The sequence below is a fragment of the Schistocerca serialis genome, chromosome 6, assembly GCF_023864345.2.
Source record: "Schistocerca serialis cubense isolate TAMUIC-IGC-003099 chromosome 6, iqSchSeri2.2, whole genome shotgun sequence".
In the NCBI taxonomy this organism is placed as follows: Eukaryota; Metazoa; Arthropoda; class Insecta; order Orthoptera; family Acrididae; genus Schistocerca; species Schistocerca serialis.
The window spans coordinates 687,772,833-687,796,284 of record NC_064643.1 but is presented as its reverse complement, the minus strand read 5'-3'; positions in this window follow the sequence as shown (position 1 = coordinate 687,796,284).

Below are 23,452 nucleotides of genomic sequence, written 5' to 3'. Positions count from 1 at the left end.
ACAATAAGAGCAAGACGTGCAATGTATAACACGGTTGCTAAGAAATAAAAATAATAAAAATCTATAAAGAAACTGTCTAGAAGTAAAATTAACAAAACCATAGTACAAACTACAAAATTAATAAAACCACACTACAAAATACAAAATTAATAAAAAGATAGTACATAATATAAAAAATTGCCAAACAGATATACTAAAAATCAAACATAATAGTGGAACCTATATCAACATACAGAGCACGTCATATTAGGAACGCAAAGCTATGTAGATAGCGCAGGACAACGTACAGCGCCTGAAGATGGGAATTACATTCTGAAACCTGCACGAAGTGCATGACTCTATCCAAGCAAAACATTTGTCAACTGCAGTTGGAGCAGATTTATTCATCATTAAAAATCTTCGCAACAGTTGTGGTTGTCCCGCAAAGAGTATAAACTCTAATTGTTGTCAAATCCTAAGAATAATTACGTAAAGTAATCATCTTTCATGATATATATATTCTTGAATTACTTAGGGGTATTTGGCACTGTTGTGCATGATTCACCACTACTGTGTGACAGGATACAAAAAATTAAAAAGTCCGTGATAAAGAGAACGAAAACTGTGTCCAATATATTGTTGCAAAAGAAACCAGAGATTTTATAACAGGAAAACAGGCACCAGCCCTCCTACACCACGAACACTGGCTGCTACACTGAGATATTTGTCATTAATTCTGCTTTTTCTTTATGTTGTCGTATTCTAATCAAATTTTTGTGCGTCTTTAACAATCAAGTTTGTATTATACTTGGCTCCTTTGCTTTTCACAATTCTTTCGCAGTCTATTCACAATAATAAACAAACACGTTCATTTCGTCTTATGGGGAGGATGATCTCCATGATTCCTTTGAAAGCTCTAAATTACGGTTGATATTTTAAAGGAATCGATAATAATGATTACATTTTACTCATCTTATACATATACAACAAGCATGGTCAAGGGAGAACTATTACATTTTATAATTGAAACGCATAAGGAGGCAAGCGACCAAAATGGCTGTTAGGTAACTTTCCGGCAAGGAACTTACGTAATCTGATGTAGACACATTTTCATTTTTATCTTTATCTTCGACATTTTTATTTTTTAACATTTAATGGTAATTTCTTCATTTCTTCTTCTCTCAATTTTTAAGTTCTGACAATGGCTCATAATAGTATAAACCGGTAAACTGTCGTAATAGAAAACGAACTCTATTCAGTAGTATCAAACGTATTGTAAAAGTGTCTCGATCACAAGTCGATAAATCTTAGACAAAAAATTCCGACTTTCAGTTTTTTTTTCCTGTTCCTTACTGCTTCTTCCACCTCTGACAGTGACTGTAAATTTGAAAAATGCCAAATTGCATTGTGGATCGTAATCCTTGTATAGCTGTAGTTCCACTTGAAATTGGTCCGTTAAATAAATTAAAACGCTGGAGAAAGGCGAAGGTATACCGCTTGCAGCCATGCCTTTTCTGAGCGCTGTGGTGTTAAAACCAACCTTTGCATCGATCACAGTTGAACTTAACGTAATACGAAAATCTTCGATCACTTACTGTGGGTGCAGATGAGTTAGTACTTGTTACCTGTCACATCTTGTTTAACTCACATATCGCCTCCTCTGCTTAATTTACACACTATTTTGTTGTCTTGGTCTTATGTCACACGCGGGGAAGTTCTCTCTCTCCCTCCACCCCCTCCCCTCTCTCTCTCTCTCTCTCTCCCTCTCTCTCTCTCTCTCTCTCTCTCTCCCCATCAACGCCCTCCCCCTCTTCCCCTCTCTCTTTCTCTCTCTGTGTCTTTCCTCTCTGTTACACAACCTCATTGTAATAGAATTACACCCTCGCACACGCTGCAATTTCACGATGTGACATATCGGGGAATACAGACCATTAGCCTACATTCCAATTTCAAATTGTGGTCATATACCGCCCTTCATTGGCGAAGAGCCATAATTATCTGCCGCAGAACGTATTCAACTTGCACCAACACAATGCAGCCCTTTATTCGTATATGTAATTGAGCGGCCATCTGTAGTCTTGGTCATATGTATGTAGCAACTATCGTTTGTAATTCTAAACATGTAAATGTCATGTTCTGATTTGTGAAACAAGCAGGTTGCACATTACATGGAAATCTCATGGGACCAGAATAAAAATAAAGAAGTTATAAAACCTTCGTGTGGGAGACAAAAACAAGGAAACGAGAATTAAAATTCCGCTTCCCATTCAACGCCTTCTTTAATCATCTGTATTTGCACCTCTAACATTTAAATCAAATCGTTAGGAGAAAATAACAGGAGATAACTAGTGGTGTAATATATTGTAAACTGTGGAAAGGTTTGTGGTAGAATTGCTGTTACCTGAGGAGTCTACTTCTTCAAGTTTTTTACCCGTTACTGTTTCTGTGCTGCCTGTGAAATCTTCCGGAAATAGCGTACGTTTCTTTCAGTAGCATATAATTCATGATCACGAAAACCTAACATTTTATACAGCTCCAAACACTTTCTTAGCCATCGATGTGTAAAGCTTTGCGTGACAGATGATCGCCATACCAAATTGTTAACGCCTCCGACACTGAGGATACCAGCCAAACAAAATACTTTCACGAACTGAAAAACCCTTATAAATCTGTATTTATTTTCGATGCCCAAGCCCCATTTCAGTTCGAAAACGTAACTTACGTTATGGTTGCAGGCATCTTATTTCATTTGCTACATCACTTTTTAAAAGTAATTGAGCTTAATATACCTGAAAAGTTCATTTCATTGACGACCATTGCAGGCAATGCACAAGTGAGCGCAACACGCTTTGTTTGCTCATATCAAAGCGATGGCTAGTAGCGATGAATATCCCTTTGATGCAGGGCATTGTTTGCCAACACAAAAGCGTGGCGACTGCAGCGTCCGATTGCAGGCCCTCTGGTGCTCGTAAAGCAGTACAATGAAAGTTCTGAAGGTGTGGCAAGGGGGAGGGGGAGGTGGGACAGCTACATCCAGATAAGTGTAGTGGAGTGCACTAGCCGCTCTGACGCTTTTCGTGTACAGCTCTGCCTACACGAGTCTGCTTTGCCCGTAATTTTCCCGACTGTCAGTGATAATTTGCTCCACATAGCAGCTGTTTCAAAAGAGTGCAGCTGAGCAACTCACAGAAACACAGATTTCCGTTCGCGTTATAAATGAAGTACACATAAGTGGGAACTCAGATCCGACAGGTATGTAAACAGTTACTCATTTTTATGCCGACATATCTTACTATAAACTTAGACGATTATCGGTGGATACTGCCATTCAAATCTATAAAAAGTAAACAAATATTAAGTAATAATTTCTGGAAATGAAAATTACCCCGAAAAATGTATAGATATTTACTGTTATTATTCAGGGTCAGTCACCAACTATTGCCACCTGCAATAACTCCGAAAGTATGATAGGAGCTGAAAAGTTTGTGGAATAAAAGTTGCATGGGACAACGGGGACCATAGTGTGACGTTCGTTTTTTGTTGCTGGGTGGGGTCGCTTCGAGATATGAAGCTCAACGTCGTTTTTTTTTTAAATGGGATGCTATAGTTTGGTACTTAATTTCTGATAGCGCCTATCGAGACGAGTCCAATGACGTGTAACAGTAAGACCATTAAAGGTCAACGAAGGTCAAATGGTTCAAATGGCTCTGAGCACTATGGGACTTAACTTCTGAGGTCATCAGTCTCCTAGAACTTAGAACTACTTAAACCTAACTAACCTAAGAACATAACACACACACCCCTGCCCGAGGCAGGATTCGAACCTGCGACCATAGAACGAAGGTCAGAAAGATGGCACGAACGTCCATTTGCAGTGATGACCATTGGTATCAATGCAGTGCTGCAATCTTCTTATCATGGAGTGAGTGGTATTCCTTATCACATCGGCACATATCGAAGCACATGCTCTGACAATTATCTCTTGCATATCTTCAGGTATAGTTGGAATGTCATTATAAACGATGTCCTTTACGAATCTCCACAAGAAAAACTCCAGAGGTGTCAAGTCTGGCGAACGAGCTGGGCACGACACACCTCCTCCGCGTCCAGTCCAACGATTTGGGGATTGTTTCTGCAACTCATTTGCAGCCATCAGCGAAAAATATGCCGGACACCATCGTGCTGATACCATATTCTGTTCCTTGTTCCTAAAGGTATTTCTTCCAATAATAGACCTAATGTTTCGAGCAGGAATGTGCTGAAATTCTTACCATAAGGATTTCCTTCGATGAAATAGGGTCCCATAATTCTGACACCCAGAATCACACACCATACATTCACCGACCATGGTTTTTGGTGTGCAACTTGCCGCAGCCAGCATAGATTTTCAGTTGCCCAATAATGCATGTTATGCAAATTAACATTTCCATGGTTCGTGAATGTAGCCTCGTCAGCAAATAAAACCAAATTAATAAATGTTTCATTCCTCTGAATCTGAAGTTAAGCCCGTCGGCAGAATTCAAAAAATGGTTCAAATGGCTCTGAGCACTATGAGACTTAACAGCTGTGGTCATGAGTCCCCAAGAACTTAGTACTACTTAAACTTAACTAACCTAAGGACATCACACACATCCATGCCCGTGGCAGGATTCGAACCTGCGACCGTAGCGGTCATGCGGGTCCAGACTGAAGCGCCTAGAATTGCTCGGCCATCAGAATTCAATGCGACCCATACAAACCGTACCAGTTAGTACTTGGTGCAGACTGATTTAGTAAGGATAATATTTGCGGCTGTGCAGAACACTAACAACACTTCTCTGGCTCATGCCAGGTTCTCTTGCGATTTCACGCGAACTGACACAAGGATCTCGAACTAAGTGACAAGAGTACCAGTTTCCGTTTCCTCGTTAGAAACTTTCCTTTGCAAGATATGTTTCCGATGAGTTAAAGATCAAGTTGTTCTCAATTTATCATACACATATTTAAATGTACGACGTATACGTGAGTACGTTGAGGATATATTTCAGCATAGGCCTATATGTCTCTACCTCTCGCTCAATTTCGTTGGCATTCTCCGTAAATGAGAAGCATATAGACTTCTTGTCCAAAGGAATACATCATTCTTATTCTCTTGATTCGACGATACTAGTCTTACCGTTCCTATTAGCGTAGTACTGCGAAAGCATGTAAATGCCACGTTAGATGGTTACGCTGTATTCGACGAATATTTACTGTTTGCACGATATACGAGAGAGAACTGTCGGAGCGCCTGGTACACGCAGCGCTCGGGGACCACAGCACAGCTACGATAACTGAAGATGGGCTTATAACAGTCCGAAACCGGTCGTGTGCAAATAAAGAAATTTACAACTGAAGCGAAATTCTCAACTTCGGCTATAATGCTCAGTTGCGGATTTTCTGGCAACAGGATTGTTTGAAATCTAACTTTCTTTGAACAGAGGACTAGTGGTAATATTTAACTATCGATTGTCAGTGATTTCTGCTTACAGCATGCTGCACTTTATTGTACCTATGGAAACTACTGTTACCCCTCATATACTGCACATAAAACTTCAATAGACTTGGTGACAAGCCGACCGGTGTGGCTGAGTGGTTCTAGGCGCTTCAGTCTGGAACCGCGCGATCGCTACAGTCGCAGGTTCGAATCCTGCCTCGAGAATGGATGTGTGTGATGTCCTTAGGTTGGTTAGGTTTAAGTAGTTCTAAGTTCTAGGGGACTGATGACCTCAGATGTTAAGTCCATAGTGCTCAGAGCCATTTAAACCATTTGAACTTGGTGACATGAAAAGTTGTTGCAATTGTTACACACGAATAAAATAGAATTAAACATAAACCAGGTTATATAAAAGATGATAACGACGTTAAATAATCAACATATCGATGTGACAAGAACATACATACACATCAGATGTGTTTTAAGGTTTTGATACATGCTGAAGCACAGTTTTTTAGTTGCTAATGGCTAGACAGCCGAAGCTTCAATAGTAGTTTTTAAAAGTACATAAATTTCCATTTAGGGGCGACCATGCTATCCTTTAAAAATTTTACCTAACTTTGGCCCCTAGTTACGAGATGGTAATCTGTACGAAGTGCCTGCGAGTAAGATTTGTTTCATAAGCTCGCCAACACACAGCGCATTTTTTCCAGTTAACTGACGCTACATGACATACTGTGTTACGTGATTTAAACTTGTCTACAACAGTGTCACGTTACTTGATTTGAACTTGTCTACAGTATAGTCACAGTTAATCTAAGAATTCTAAATTCAGATTTGAAGACAGTAGCGACAACGTTTCCTACTTTCCTTTTGGCAGTAACTACGTGGCGTAATACGGAGAATCCCTGACGTCGTACGTTACGGTGCACCGTTGTTTCCATTCCAGACGCCTTCACATGTTTCTTTTCTGATTTTTATTTTTTGTAAAATTAGTAGTAATAACAAATAATATTTCATTTCAAAACAAGCTCAGAAACTTCTCTAAAGTTAAAATTCACAAATGGCAGTGTCTACCTTGCTAAAGGTTGGTATTAAATCTGAAACTAACACACAATTTGTACTATTTCATTCGTTGATTCTACACTCATCATTCATTGCGATGAAGAACTTGAAATTATTTATTTGAAAAATCTGCCCTATAAATACCTAACTTCTATGAGAAATAATCACAGTTTTCCATTTCATTAACGTTATAGTACAGGAAGATTAAGTTTTGTAATTTCGATTCTTACGTACGGAAAGCAGAAGTATGGTTGATGTCACAGAGAAATAAATCATTTAGAGGTTGTGCTTGCGTATACATGAACAGAAATAGGTAAGTATTAAAATCATACAGGAAATACCAGACAATGGGAGAAGTGAGAACTGGAAGAGTATTCTTTTATTCTTTTTAGTCCTTGGATAAACCTTGAAGAGGAGAAGGAGAAGAAGAAGAAGAATAAGAATAAGAACAAGAACAAGAAGACGATGGGACATAATTCGTTGACGCGTAACAGATTTATTTACCTCAGAATGGCTCATACACGAGAGGACTTCGAAAAACAAGTTACAGAGTACTCGGGGAGGCCAAGCATCCTTTGTTGAATGCTGCGCTACATTTCATAGTGACAAAGATATTATGTGGGCACTACGTCATGCCAGTTTTAAATGGGGAGTGGTTTGAACAGTGGCTGAGTAAGATACAGGAAGGAGTCGGGGCTAAACCACCACTGACAACCGCAGCAAATAACTGCGTTTGTGTACTCAAATTTGCTTTGTGTTGTGGAATGCTTGTTTTTTCCTTATTTTGAAATGAGTGAAGAGACCAATACTGAATCATAAAGTGATTCGAATGCGACTCTCACCACAAGAAAAGGTATCAGCGATCCCTATGACCGTTACGTCAGCTCTGCTTTCGTGGAAGCACAGAAGGCGGACGTAGGTTGGGGGAGGTGTTTGTTGCCGGTACTACTGGTCTCCCCTCAGACACTTAGAGCTGTTGTTTGTATACGGTCGTTGACGACTGCCACCATATACTGTCCACATAACACTTTACTGAATTTCAACGTAGTTACCAAGTCTCTGGAAAGGAGTCAGAACGTTCTACCATCCGTTCAGTTACTCGAATTTAGAGAATGTAGAGTTGTGCACGGAACATTCCAGAATGGCTGTGTGGACGTCCTCATCGCTGGAAAATCTCTTTCCAGCTTGCTGAAAAGATGGAGATCGCATGGCGCAATAACGCAATAAATGGACTTCGCCGTTGTTGTCACCCACGTCTGTGTGGTCCAGGTCAAATTGTTGACGCCATTTCAAAAAAATGGCTCTGAGCACTATGAGATATAACATCTGTGGTCATCAGTCCCCTAAAACTTAGAACTACTTAAACCTAACTAACCTAAGGACATCACACACATCCATGGCCGAGGCAGGATTCGAACCTGCGACCCTAGCAGTCTCGCGGTTCCGGACTGAGCGCCTAGAACCACGAGACCACCGCGGCCGGCGCCATTTCACTACAGCTGGACGCGACATACCATTCGGTCCATACATCGGCACAATTGGCGGTGTATATTTGTGCACTTAAGACGTGTCGCCAACAAGAATCATAGCAACCTGGGTATTTCCACTGTGGATTATCTTTCCGGTTGTCACATCATTAAACTCGCACCCTGTGATATATCTGTTATCCGTGACGCAACACAAATGTGTCTGCGGGCGACCCAGAACATGTACTCTATCCTGACAATGCGCCACTCTTGTTGCGTAGTGGTCTTACGTCGGACGACATGTGTAACGTGCTTTTCAATCACCCTGCGTGTTACAATTTCGATCATACACCACTGCCCGCCTGTATTCTCTTTGTTTTGTCTCCCGCTAAGTGAGCTGAATTAGAGCACGTCAAGCGACGCGACAGTCCCAGTTACCAAAGAATCTCGAAGAGAGTTAAAACTGTGATCGCATCGTCACGTGTTTTACAGTTCGCTGTTTCCGCCATCAGCAACCGTACACGAGATGTGCGACAATACATTATGAAACTGCGGTCGTATAGCAGGCAGAGTTTCACTGAACGCATTTTAAAGAAATATAAGTCATCAAAAATTTCATGTTAAGGATCATCCTCACCTATTTTCTTAACCGTAAAAACCGGCTTCCCATAAGTGTGACACTAATTTGTGACGCCAGACCTCTGAACTTATTACTTCCCATCGCTAACTGCATGCGAGCCGAGAGGATTTCAGCGCCGTGGGACAAACGGATAAGCCAGCTTAGTTCTGGCGCGGAAGCTGGGATAACCGACGTCACGGGGTAATTACTGTTTCAATACAGCACCGCAGAAAGCGCAATGTTTATGATTAATGGTGTTTTAAGCCGTTCGCTCGCGCTGGCTTACTGTGTCAGCTACACTCGTCAACGAACGTAATGAGTCGTGCAGACTCAGGCACAAAGAGAGCCCTGTTCCAGGCAGAGGCTAATTTCTCCTTAAGGTTAATACTCCACAAACGTCGTACCAAGTGTTTCGGGCACGTGCGAAGTTGCAGGATCCGATATCTACGCAGAGTTGCTTACCGTAAGACTTTGTGTTAATTCAGTTCACATTTAACCTAGTAGTTGGTATTCAGTTCAGGTGCACAGTTTCACCAAGCGTTTGTTTGTTTGCCTCAAACTTCACATATTATTGACGAATATAAAACGAAGATGTACCATGTTAATTACACTTATGTTTGCTTGAATAGCATTATAATTATCTCCATGGAAACCCTGGATGAATTAAGAAATACTTTTTGAAATGCGAAACGATCATGGTAGTCGCAGTAATTGCACTGCACAGTCGTTGGAAGCGCTGTGTGGTGTACTCATGTTATTATTGCTAGACGACTAGACAACTACCTTCAGACTTCAAGAAAAATATAATAATTTCAATTCCAAAGGAAGCAGGTGCTAACAGGTGTAACTATTACCGAAGTATCAGTTTAATAAGTTATGACTGCAAAATACTAACTCGAATTCCTTACAGAAGAAAGGAAAACCTGGTAGAAGCCGACCTCGGGCAAGATTCGTTTACATTCCGGAGACATATAGGGACACGCAAGGCGGTACAGACCATACCACTTTTCATAGAAGATAGATTAAGGAAAGGCAAACATGTGTTTATAGCATTTGTAGATGCAGAGAAATCTTTCCACAATATTGACTGGAATAATCTCTTTCAAATTCCAAACGTGGCACCGATAAAATACAGGGAGAGAAAGGCTATTTACCATTATTACAGAAACCAGATGGCAGTTACAACCGTCGATGTGCATGAAAGGGAAGCAGTGAGTGAGGAGGGAGTGAGACAGAGTTGCAGTCCATCCCCGATGTTGTTCAATTAGAATACTGAGCGAACAGTAAAGGCAAGAAAAGGAAAATTTCGAGTAGGATTTTATGTCCAGAAAAGAGAAAAAAGCTTTGAGTTTTGGTCATTACATTGTAATTCTGTGAGATACAGCAAACAACTTGGAGGAGCTGCTGAACGGAATGGACAGTGTCCTGAAAGGAGGAAATAAGATGAGCATCAACAAAAGCAAAACGAGAATAATAGAATGTAGTCAAATTAAATCAGGTGATACTGTGGGAATTATGTTAGGAAATGGGACGTTTAAAGTAGTAGATGAGCTTTTCTATTTGTGCAGTAAAATAACTAATTATGGTTGAAGTAGGAAGGTTATAAATTGTAGACTAGCTGTGGCAAGAAAATCGTTTCTGAAGAAGAGAAATTTGTTAACATCGAATACAGATTTAAGTTCCAGGAAGTCCTTTCTGAAAGTATTTGTATGGAGTCTGGCCATGTATGGAAGTGAAACAAGAAAGATAAACAGTTTAGACAAGAAGAGCATAGAATCTTTGGAAATATGGTGCTACAGAAGAATGCTGAAGATCAGATGGGTCGATAACGTAATAATGGGGAGATACTGAATAGAACTGGGGTGAAAAGAAATGTTTGGCACAACCTAACTAGAAGGAGGGAGCGGTTGGTAGGACATGTTCTGAGGCATCAAGGGATCACCAGTTTCGTACCTGAGGGAAGCGTAAGTGGTAACAATCGTAGAGGTAGACCAAGGGATGAAAACACCAAGCAGATTCCGAAGTATGTAGGTTGAAATAGTTACTCGGAGATGAAGAGGCTTGTACAGGATAGAGTAGCGTGGTAAAGCTGCATCAAACCGGTTATCGGACATACCACAACAACGGACGGCTACAGCTCCTGGTATAGACACTGCCTGTGATTACAAATAACACACCACGTACGACGGACCCTTCCTCTGTAAGGTGGCTTGTGTGCCTCAATAATGAATGGTCAAAACAAATTGCTTTCTTTTAATTATCAGCTTGTAGGATCAGTAAACCAGTAGTATTTACCAACCCGTTGTTTCGTGTATTTTTAAAAACATGTCTTCTAGAAGTAAATTTTTTCTCCTAATGATTTAAGAACATACGAAATACTCTAACTGGAAACATTTAGCCGAGCGGTGTGGCCGCGCGGTTTGAGGCGCCATGTCATTGACTGCGCTACCCCTCCCGCCGGAGGTTCGAGTCCTCCCTCGGGCATGTGTGTGTGTTGTTCTTAGGATAAGTTAATTTAAGTTAGCTTAAGTATTGTGTAAGTCTTGGGACCGATGACCACAGCAGTTTGGTCCCTTAGGAATTCACACACATTTGAACATTTGAATACCTGGTCGTATTCGTGTTGACAGCTGAAATCAGCTTGACAGGCGCACGTGAAGGGCCAGTTTCGCACTCCACTGACGGGGCCGTCCCTGCGCTTCCGCCGGCAGCTGAGACTACCGCGTGACCGGGAAAAACCTTCCGTTCGGCAGCGCAATGGCTGCTCCTTTCTCATGGTCGCTTTTCGCTTCCAGTGGAAAATTAAGGCTTTCCCCAACATTGATAAATATTGAACCATATGTTTCACTGAAGAGCCAGTAGACTCATTTCAGGTGGAAAAGACGGACGATTACGGGTGTGAAGACGCGCCTTCGATATACGAATTACTTTTTAAGTTATTGTAAGTTAAATGTTATAAATAATTCTTGAACTTTAAAAGTGAATGCAACAAACGATGTGCCTACGGATTCATCTCACAAATCTGTACTGGACTGCGATAGTAGATTTACTGAAACTGTTCACATATTTAAATGAGAGGCCGAAAAGGTGGTTTCAAGCAATCAAAGCCAGCTTTTCTTCCTAAATACATAGAGAAACATTTAAAGTAGAGGCAGTACTGTAAACTTTACACATATTGAAAGTTATTTAACGTATAATTTAAATTGTTTGTTAATATTTACACTTATAAATCCGAAAACCGAGGAAACACCATACAAATTATTGTTTATAAATGGACTATAGTAGATAAACACTGATAACAACACAATATTTCTTTGAAAATTTCCGTGTGGTTTGATGTATCATATGTGTATAAAAGGTTAAAATTAAGAATTTTAGTAATTTTCACGTGCAGTTGTTCAACTGACTTCATTTTCACTTGACAGAGGGTTCCTGGGTGTACAGCAGAAATTAGGAGGGTAGTTCAGTGTCGGACGCCATTGGAGGTGGTCAGTCTGTGTTAGGAGACAGTTTCATCTGATTAACGCTTAAACAGCCGCTAGTTGGCGTGCTTCAATTATTCAGAGCTCCTGATTTGGGACGTAGGTATCTTCCAGCAACTGATGCACTTATTTTTCTGGTAGCGTGCGATACAGGCCGCACTTACAAGGTTTCAGCGTGTAGCCATTGTGGAACATACGATTTCAAACACTGTGTAACTTTAATTGTTTTCTACAGACAAATCACGCAGTTAATCGTGGTTTATTCAACACCATCAAGATCTCAAGAAAATCGGTCAAGCTCTGAAATTAATTTATTGTGAACTGTGACTTTAGATTTTTCTGTGTACTTATTGGAAATAAACAAGAATTTATGAAACTTTTAAAAAATACATTTTTTGCATAGGAAATCCTGCTTTCATTTATATTAAAAACTTTTATGGAACATTGGGTAGATTGCGATGAATGTGAGTTGACGCCCCAAGGACGAAACGTAGCCGAACTTATAAATTCAACCACATTTACGGGGGCACGTTCAAGTGTATGTGCTGTGCAGTGTATGGGTAAATCTTTCGTGCTATAGCACGGCAGTCTCTGAGCTGATACAGAACTTGTGAACAGTTTACAACTTTGATTTTCGGCTAGTTCATGAGAGAGACTGTATTTCATTTCGTCATCCACACCACATGCACATTCCCGTACAACCAGTACGGTCGCACTATTGAGCAGGACACTTGGGTTCGTATCCCGACCTTTTTACAAATTTTGATCCGTCGCTTAAGACTGCATGTATACGTAGTAAAACGGGCTTTCTCTCGTCTAAAACCGTCACTGGCCTTTATAATGCTCTCGCTTCATTGAGGAAGATCGTCCAGAAGATTCGACAGGCATGCCCTGTTCAGCTGGAGCAAGTAACTGAGCATTAATATCTGCAGATCTAGAGAACTGCAGGAACGATACGTTTCACTGGCTGTCAAAAAAACCTTTGATTTAAATATATCATATTCTCAGACGTTTTATGAAGGTTTAAGATTGGGTACCGTATCAGGGTGATCGAAACGCAATTGGGCATTTGGGCTTTCGTCAAACAACGAATGTACACACGCTGTCCTATGACTGTTCTCATCTGGAAATGCAGAAGTGTCCACAGCATACTCGACTGGAACACGCAAACGGAACGACAACATTTGATAACTGAGGATGTAAGAATAAATAAAGGGTGTTGGGAAACTGTTCGCTCAAGTAATACTGGGAGCAGGGAACATCAAAACAAAGATGATTGGTCACGGTACATATGGTCCCTGACAAAAATCTCTTATGCTAGGGACAGTTTGCACAGAATGTAGTGTAGCATGCTAATTACAGCAGTGGAGTTCACAGGAACTGTTCTAATGATCGACCCTTGCCCTGCTTGAACGCGCAACATCGTTGGGCCATTGACTGTCGTGCCCCTTGGAAGACTTTGGCATGTCCGCAACGTTACCAGCACCAATTTTATTAAATGTAACAGTTGTATAATCACATCTACCGTACAGTCATAAGCGCCACCTGTAGTGACGGAGCCGGCCAGTGTGGCCGATCGGTACTAGGCGCTTAGTCTGGAGTCGCGCGACCGCTACGGTCGCAGTTTCGAATCCTGCCTCGGGCATGGATGTGTGAGACATCCTTAGGTTGGTTATGTTTAAGTAGTTCCAAATTCTATGGGACTGATGACGTCAGATGTTAAGTCCCATAGTGCTCAGAGCCATTTGAACCATTTCTTTCCAGTGACGAAACTTATTTTTAACACATGCAAAATCTAGGACCATAGTTATGATATTTATACTGGCAACCTAAATTTTCCAGGGGAATTTTGTTTAAGCCTCTTTTTACGATGGTTCACCTGAGAAATTATGTGAAGTATAATGTTACTGACCTTCAGCTCTCGAAATTTGTGGCAATCTAAATCAAATGAAAGTCTCATACTAAGAATAGGATCCATAAGCTGCTTTTGAAATAAACCATTCCTAATAAAAAAAATTCAGATACTCTGGTAGTCTTCGGGTGTGATCAAATTATTTACAAGAGCCTCTATGCAACCATTCTCTATGTGGCATCGATTAAAGTAAAAATCATCCTGCACTAATATCGTCAATAGTGAAATGAAAAATATAGCCAACAGCACAACGCAGTTGTCAGTATTCGGAGTGCTCTGCACACAGAAGTGCAGAATCTCATTTTAATGTACGAAGGTTTACAAATGATATCGATGAATTTACAATTAACTATGTTATGCATTATACAAGTTTCAGCAGTGGCAAATAACTGTATGGTACATGATTGTAATCACATGACCGAAACTGATTAGTTAATAAAATTTGTGTACAACAGGTTTCATGCAGTCACGTGACCCTACATCGCTAAAGTAAGCCACTGGCAGTAAAGTGGTGTGTAGGTGCAGGTCGAATGTACCTATTAGGGCAATGAGAGGGACCCAAGTGCCGACGTGGCAGATGAGAGGAAATGAGCTACCATATTTGGGTTTGCCCACCACCACATCGTGAATGAAGTAGCCTAATTTGTTGGTGCATCAGTGGAGACCGTCCAACGGGTCTCCAAGGGCTGCTCCATCACCCCCAGCCAGGCAACATAGCGTACCGACAGTGGCGTTAAGACAGTCCCAAATGACAGGTACTGCAGATGAGTGTCGCCCCGTCTCAGTGGCGATCAGTTTCCCACAGAACAAGAAGTCCAGGAATTCAGGTGAATCTCAGCTAGTTTCGGAGGGAACGTAGGGAAGCGAACTGCATGCGGTGGATCTTTGGAGGCAGCTGCCACGCAAAAGGCCACTACTGCTCACAGCGACACATGAAGCTGCACGCCTTCAATGGTCCAGACGACGCACGTGCTGGACAGCAGGAGACCGTAAGCGTGTAGCGCTGTCCGACGATTAGCGATTTTGGCTCTTTCCGACACGAGCAAGGATTGTGCCAAACAGACGGCCCGATGGTGAATGAAGCATTTAAACTGCAGCGTGTGGAGGCTGTAGTTCAGGCCGGAGGTCGTTCTGTCAAGTTATCGTTGTGTTTTTCGTACCATGAACTGAGATCAAGTATTTGGATTACTGTTGGTTGGTTGGTTGTTTTGCCCGCATCTCGTGGTCGTGCGGTAGCGTTCTCGCTTCCCACGCCCGGGTTCCCGGGTTCGATTCCCGGCGGGGTCAGGGATTTTCTCTACCTCGTGATGGCTGGGTGTTGTGTGCTGTCCTTAGGTTAGTTAGGTTTAAGTAGTTCTAAGTTCTAGGGGACTTATGACCACAGCAGTTGAGTCCCATAGTGCTCAGAGCCATTTGAACCATTTTTTTGGTTGGTTGGTTGGTTTGGGGAAGGAGACCAGACAGCGTGGTCATCGGTCTCATCGGATTAGGGAAGGATGGGGAAGGAAGTCGGCCGTGCCCTTTCAGAGGAACCATCCCGGCACTGGCCTGGAGTGATGTAGGGAAATCACGGAAAACCTAAATCAGGATGGCCGAACGCGGGATTGAACCGTCGTCCTCCCGAATGCGAGTCCAGTGTCTAACCACTGCGCCACCTCGCTCGGTTGGGTTACTGTGAACATGGAACAGTATATTAATATACAGCGTTTTCCGGAACTATTCTTACAAATTAAGAGGGGAGTTACGCAACATGAAATATATTTCGGTGAAGAACACTCGGTCTTTCAACTCAGCTTGTAACGTTCGAGAACATTTTGTTAAAGACTCTCATAATGTGAGCTGGTCTCTCAGCCCTTTTTCACCCTGAACTACAGGATATTCATACAGAGTGAGTCAAGATTCGACTGGAGATCTCTAATTAAATATACCGAAGATTTCGTTGTAAACACGGGGGTCTGTTCAGAGGCGAGCTGCGTCAACCATCGCAAAATTGGCTTTCACACGGTTAGGTTTACAAGTGATCCCAACCGAAGAGAAAGGTAAGTGTGAACCAGGACCTGCCGCTGAGTTGTGAATTATGAGTACAAGTTAATAACAGTAGTTATAAACATGAAACTAATTATATACAACTGCGTTTCTTTCCGTATTCGAAAACTATACAGAAGCAGTTCGTAACAAAAATGTTTCTATTTCTGAGATTTCTTCGCAACTGACAAAATGGAGATGATGTATTTATATGTCGTCTTCATAAACATACATACAGATATATAAGAAACTATCAGCCTCGATTGCGGCAATGGAACCAACCTTTACCTAAGTTTCAGCCCAAGTAATTGAGCCTTCTTCAGCAGATAAACCTGATTCTATAATATGTATACGAGGGCATGGTCTAGAAATAAAAGTAACACAGCCTGCATAGGCGTAGTCACATTTTAAAAACGCGGTACATAGGCACTAAGTCACCATCAAGACTTAACGTAAAGTTCCGGCGAGCACCTCGTCGCCATGGACTCCGTGCGGTGGGCCTCGGGAACTCACCTATGTACCGCTTTTTTAAAATGTGACTACGCCTATTCAGGCGGTTTTAGTATTATTTTTAGACCATGGCCTCGTAGAGATATTACAGAATCAGGTTTATCTTCCGAAGAAGGCTCAATTACTTGGGATGAAACCCAGGTAAAGGTTGGTTTCATTACTGAAATCGAGACTTATAGTTCCTTATATATTAGATTATCACGATTGCTGACTGGGCTGCAATGTTGAAAGTACTAAAATACATACACATACTGAATAATACTTAAATCTCACTTTTTTTTGCAGGTATGGCAGGACGAGTGATAATTACGATATTTTTGTAGTAGTCAATGGAACCTGCAAATTTACCATAACCTTCAAAGAATACATTTTTGATCGCAAGCCAACAAGCAGCAAATTTTGTGTCTTATTTTTGAGTTATTAATAGAGACATGAATTCCAGATAGACAGAATCACCCCAGAATCTAAGCTAACGAAACATAAACTAACAATCTTGAAGATATCCTTGAGACAGACTTGAGTACTTTTATGATGCCAGAGGTGCGTTTATTTTGGCAACATGTGTTTCAGAACCTCTATTACTTGCTCATTTTATACATACATAGAAGAGAGAGCTAACAAACTATTTTCTAACACTTTTCTATCACTTCTTCACTGAGCTATAATAATCTCTCATGAAGTACTCAAAATGAATACTGGTTAAATGATAGATGAAACTATTAATGACAATAGGTTTCACTGTAATATGAAACTATACTCTTTCCCATTCCGTACAATAAAAATGCCGTATTTCTCGAAGTACCTACTTATGGTTAAAAAGTAAACACCACTTTGACAAGTGCCTGTATATGAGCAAAAAGTAATAAATATGAACAGGTGGTTACTGCATAACACCCATATTTGAAGACGTTGGTACCGAGTTCTAAGCTCGTTACATTTAAAATTTACAAACCACCACACAAGTTCCGAGTCACAGATGTGTAACGTTATGTTTACGTTTTTCTGATACACGGAAAGAACATTTTAAATATCACTAAACAGATATGTTACTTTCCGTTACGCGTCATACAATATCGAATATGTTATTCACAATATTGTAAAAAGTAGCGTGAATGGGTTAATCACCCACAATGAATTAAACCGTATCTCCAGAGTTGGAGAAAACATGACGGACAACTGAGCGAGCTATGTAAGAGCTCTATTAGTGGTGCTGACGTACGCTGTTCTGTAGGTGTGGCTGACTGGGAATGCGTAATGACATTCAAAACTGTTCTGTGTACGGTTGGTTGGCACTGCGGCCTGCTTGGAAACACATTTATTCATTCACAAGCATCAACAGCGATTCAGTGTTAATGTGTGGACCGGAATTCTCGATGGCCGGTTGACTGGACCATACATTCTTTTATTCCGCCTCAGTTGACGGAGATAGCCGCGGCGAGTGACCGCGCGGTTTGAGGCGCCGTTGTCACGAATCGCGCGGCTCCTCCCGCCGGAGGTTCGAGTCCTCCCTCCGGCATCGGTGTTTGTATTGTCTTTGACGTAAGTTAGTTTAAATGGTGCGTACATCTAGGGGCCGATGACCTCAGCAGTTTGGTCCCTTAGGAATTCACGCACATTTGAACATTTTTTGGACGGAGATATCGCATTTTCGTGGACCACGTTCTGCCAGTTCTGCTAAATGGTCTACCCGTAAATGTTAGACAAACGATGTATTGAAACTTCCTGGCAGATTAAAACTGTGTGCCCGACCGAGACTCGAACTCGGGACCTTCGAGTCTCGGCCGGGCACACAGTTTTAATCTGCCAGGAAGTTTCATATCAGCGCACACTCCGCTGCAGAGTGAAAATCTCATTCTGGAAACGATGTATTTCCAGCACGATATGGACGCCAGCTCATTTCAGCACCGCCGTAAGAAATCATCTGACAGCCACCTTCGGAAATCGATGGACGGCTGAGGTGGCCCTTTGGTCTGGATACCAGGGCCACTTGGCCTGACGTTTCTGTATTTCTTCCTCTGGCGGCAAATGAAGCAAGTGGTTTATGAAGCCAGCGTGGAAAGAGAATAAGACCTCGTATCCAAAAGTGTCGTAATTTTGATCACAGTGTAAGTAACGGTCTGTGTGCGTCGGTTTTCAGTAAACCGGATGGCCCAGGCTACCATCTTTCTTCTTGAAAACTAGCACATTAAGAAAATTCAGCCTTCCGCCTTCTTCCTCCTCCATAGTAAACTGAATCTTTGGATTGATCCCCTTGAAATGTTTGTTAAAACTATGCAATTCCTGCCTATCACAATGCCACAAACAAACGTATTATCCATGTTCAAATATTTCCTCACAACCACGTATTGCAAATGGAACGATTAGGCCTATGAACAGATGGATGTTGTCACTAGTTGCAGCCCATTAAGCCCTCTGATACCGAACTTCTGTCGGGAAAAATTCGAGGAGGGGGCACTGGAAACTGCGAACGAGAAACCGAATATTTGGATCCGGTACGTGGATGACACGTTTGTTTTGTGGTGGCTTGGAAGGGAAGAACTCAGGCACACGGATCGTTACCTACACCGTGATCCGAACCACGACCCCCAACAAGAGCGAGGCATCATAGAAACGTTGATGGAGAGAGCAAGGAAAATCTGCGAAAAGAGCGTTAAGGCTACCACGTAGAAATCATACCGATGCTCAAGCGCCGGTGAAATCGAAAATTTTCCCGCCTCCCATGAAGTACGTGACTGACCGCATAGGAAAAAACTTGAAAAATCGGAACATCGTGGTGATATACAAACCCAGCCGGAAGATACAAGATAATCTAAAATCGGCCAATGATGCTCGCCAACCACTGGGAAAAGCAGTAATTTATAGGATTCCATGTAGTTGTGGGGAGGTGTACGTGAGAACTACAAAAAGAACGGCCAAAAAATGGCGAGAACAACACAAGGGCAATTGCAGGAGAGAGGAGATTGACAGATCACCTGTTGCGGAACGTGCTTTGCTGCCTGGAGTCCACCACATTCATTGTCATAGGATTCAAGTATTGGCAGCCAAAAGCGGGTACCATGAAAGGTTATACGGAGAGGCCACAGGGATTGCTAATGTGAAACATCTAGCAATTAACATTTACAGCAGCGTGCTGTTACATTACCGTCTTTTATTGTATTATGTCATTATAGGACATGCTGTGGTCCCAAGAGAAAATACACTGTTGACACTAACACCTAAGGAATTACATTAAGAAGGAGGAGGGCGTGAAACTGAATGACATTTGTATTACAGTGCTGAAGAAGATATGTCTTAGTCTTCCACTATGGTGTGATAGCAACAGCGGACAACGGCAGTCGACAACGGCCAACTGCGCTGACGCAGTCAAAACATGTGACGTCACGCCACTGCGGGGAGGCACACGGAAGCGGAATTTCACTGTAGTCAGTAGCGGACATTTGACACAACTACGATACCCCTTAAAAATGTCTTCCGCAGATGGGGACGAAACGTCGGGTTTTAAAGTAAAATCCATTCGACCAGGGCATAATAGCCCCTACCACTTTATTAATTATGACATTTCCGGCAGTGAAAGTTTACATTCTACAGTTATACAACTGTTGTTACGAGGCTTTCCAGATGCGTGGTTGATTTAAGTTATTTGATTTCGTTGTCGTTTAGGAGACATCCAACGCATTTGTCACAACAGCCCATTAATCTTCATACTAAATATTCAAAAGTTTAAGAAAAAAGTACAGAGAGGATTTAAACAAGCGATGGTAAAGTTCAAATAACATTCTGAACTCACTTAGGTTTTTGTTAAAAAATAATTATAGTTCATTGATCATCTTTTGTGGCTGAATGATCACAATGATAGAACTATTGCTTCCTGACTTTGCATACCAGTGCAGTGCACTATGTTATACAGGGTGTTACAAAAAGGTACGGCCGAACTTTCAGGAAACATTCCTCACACACAAATGAAGAAAAGATGTTATGTGGACATGTGTCCGGAAACGCTTAATTACCATGTTAGAGCTCATTTTAGTTTCGTCCACCTACGCTCAATGGAGCACGTTATCATGATTTCATACGGGATACTCTACCTCTGCTGCTAGAACATGTGCCTTTACAAGTACGACACAACATGTGGTTCATGCACGATGGAGCTCCTGCACATTTCAGTCGAAGTGTTTATACACTTCTCAACAACAGATTCGGTGACCGATGGATTGGTAGAGGCGGACCAATTCCATGGCCTCCACGCTCTCCTGACCTCAACCCTCTTGACTTTCATTTATGGGGGCATTTGAAAGCGATTGTCTACGCAACCCCGGTACCAAATGTAAAGACCCTTCGTGCTCGTATTGTGGACGGCTGTGATACAATACGCCATTCTCCAGCGCTGCATCAGCGCATCAGGGATTCCATGCGACGGAGGGTGGATGCATGTATCCTCGCTAACAAACGACATTTTGAACATTTCCTGCAACAAAGTGTTTGAAGTCATACTGGTACGTTCTGTTGCAGTGTGTTTCCATTCCATGATTAATGTGATTTGAAGAGAAGTAATAAAATGAGCTCTAACATGGGAAGTAAGCGTTTCCGGACACATGTCCACATAACATATTTTCTTTCTTTGTGTGTGAGGAATGTTTCCTGAAAGTTTTGCCGTACCTTTTTGTAACACCCTGTATATTATGTTTTATGAATTTCTAGGAACCTACGGAAGTTACGATGTTAAGTGGCATCGGTTTACTGTAAACTTCCGAAATTATTCCAACTTCAAGTGCTTGTGTTCAGACTTGAAGTTCGACACTAGCGTCAAATCATTCCAGTCCAACTCATGCTAATTCGCTGAAATATCGAATTCAACTCTGTCCAATATGCTAAAATTATAACGACTCTGAACTCACGGAAATATTCTAAATTCATAGGAACTTATTCCGAAAAATATTGTAAGTGTCCACTACGAAAGCCCGAGAATTTCGCAAGTCTCCTAACTTGGGCGAAGCATTTCCAAAATTTCAGGTCTCGAGTTACTCGGGACTCTCAGTCACACGTCTGCAGTGATCCAGCTCTATAGAGTGACTCTCCCAGACCAAGATGGCCGCCTACTATCAGGACCTTTGTCCTTCGTTATGAAAATTCTTATACATTTTCCATAGATTTTAACTATCTATATATATATATATATATATATATATATATATATATATATATAATGCGAAAGACTAGACTTACATGTCCTCAGCTTCTCGATAATGGCCTTAGTTTTCTGCTAAGTCTTTGAGTTTTCTCACAAATTATGGTGTCGTCAGCGCAATAGGTGGTTTACAATATTTTACTATTTAGAAAGCGTCAATAAATGAGTAGATTTATATACAAAGACACATTGCCTAATTTACTATGCTTTAGCAAATTTATATCAGTTTATTACTTATTATGTGAGATATCGATGGCCTTATAACTCAGAATACATACTCTGGTATTTACAAAAGTTCCATTCTCATGTTCTGATAGGGCTCCTCAAGCTCTGCTCGTTGACACATGTATTATCAAAATCGCCCAATACGTCGGAAACATCTTAATTTTTTAATTTTATATTATTTTCAAACCTTAGATAATTAACAGCTCTAAATCTATTGCACTGTCTGAGGGTGCGTTTCCATACAATAACTCGTCTTAATTTACGATTTTTATAGATATGCTTGGTTATTTAATAGCTGTCTTGCATTGAATTTTACAGAATATTGGCCTGTTTACCAAGTACTACAGTCTCACGTTTCCTCCCTACCAGCTTGCCCACCTGTGGTCCCTAAAGGCCGAAAGCGTCGTGTATTTCCAGATCACGTGACAAACCACGAGTTTACCTTCTGCACTCCTGCAGCCGTGGTGTTTCTCAAACTACCGCTCTGCCAATCAGGGAGGATGAACTCTGTGATTCACTCAGCTGAGTGACGGAAGTATGGCCGCCACCTGCCGACAACCGCTGAGCCCCGCCTCTTTGAGTCCAGCCCGGCACTGCTGGCCATTACAGCCCCTAAGCTGTCAAGTTCATCAAGAGCGCTCAGTCGCATCTCCCTTCGAATGTTCTGGCGTATGGTTGTATTTGACTGCAACCGCATTCGCAACTGAACATAGGACGTTAATCCAACAACTAATCTGTTGTGTTACCCTCACTGAAAGCTCTAGCAACTTCACTCTGTGCAAGGTCACTGAAAATACACTAATCAACCAGAGAATTATGACCACCGAACGACATAACCCTGTCCAGGCGATAGCAGCGTCACCTGGCTAGGAGTGACTGCTAGTCAGACACACTCATTGTGCATGTATTATCAATGATCGTGCTGTCCGTGGAATGGGAAAGATGCACGATCTAAGTTTGACCGTGAGCGGATTGTGATGGCACAGAGGCTCGGCACGAGCCTATCGGAAAGTTGCATCACATTTCGTGTGTTCGAAGAGTCATTTTTTGAGTGCCTTCAACACGTGGCGAAAACAAGATGAAACCACGTCCAAACGTCGTAGGTTTGGGTGTCCACCACGTGTCGAAAACAAGTTGAAACCGCGTCCAAACGTCGTGGGGTTGGGTGTCCACGCCCTATTACATATGTCGGAGGTCATAGGTTGGGAAGACTGCTAAAACGGAGCAGGCGGCGAATTGTGGCAGAACTTACATCGCACTTTAATGCTGGGCAGAGTAGACGCGTGTCTGAACACACAGTGCAACGAAGACCCCTAACGAGGGACCTCCGCATCCAATGACCCATGCTGGTGCCACTGTTGGCACCACGACATTGGAACCTGCGACAGAAATGGGCACTGGACGTTGGCGCAGTAGCAGAGTGTTGCATGGACTGATGAATCCCGATACCCTGTTCACCATGCCGATGGTAGATATCGAATCCGTCGTTTTCCAGGGGAACTGTTCCTTGATACCTGTATGGAGACAAA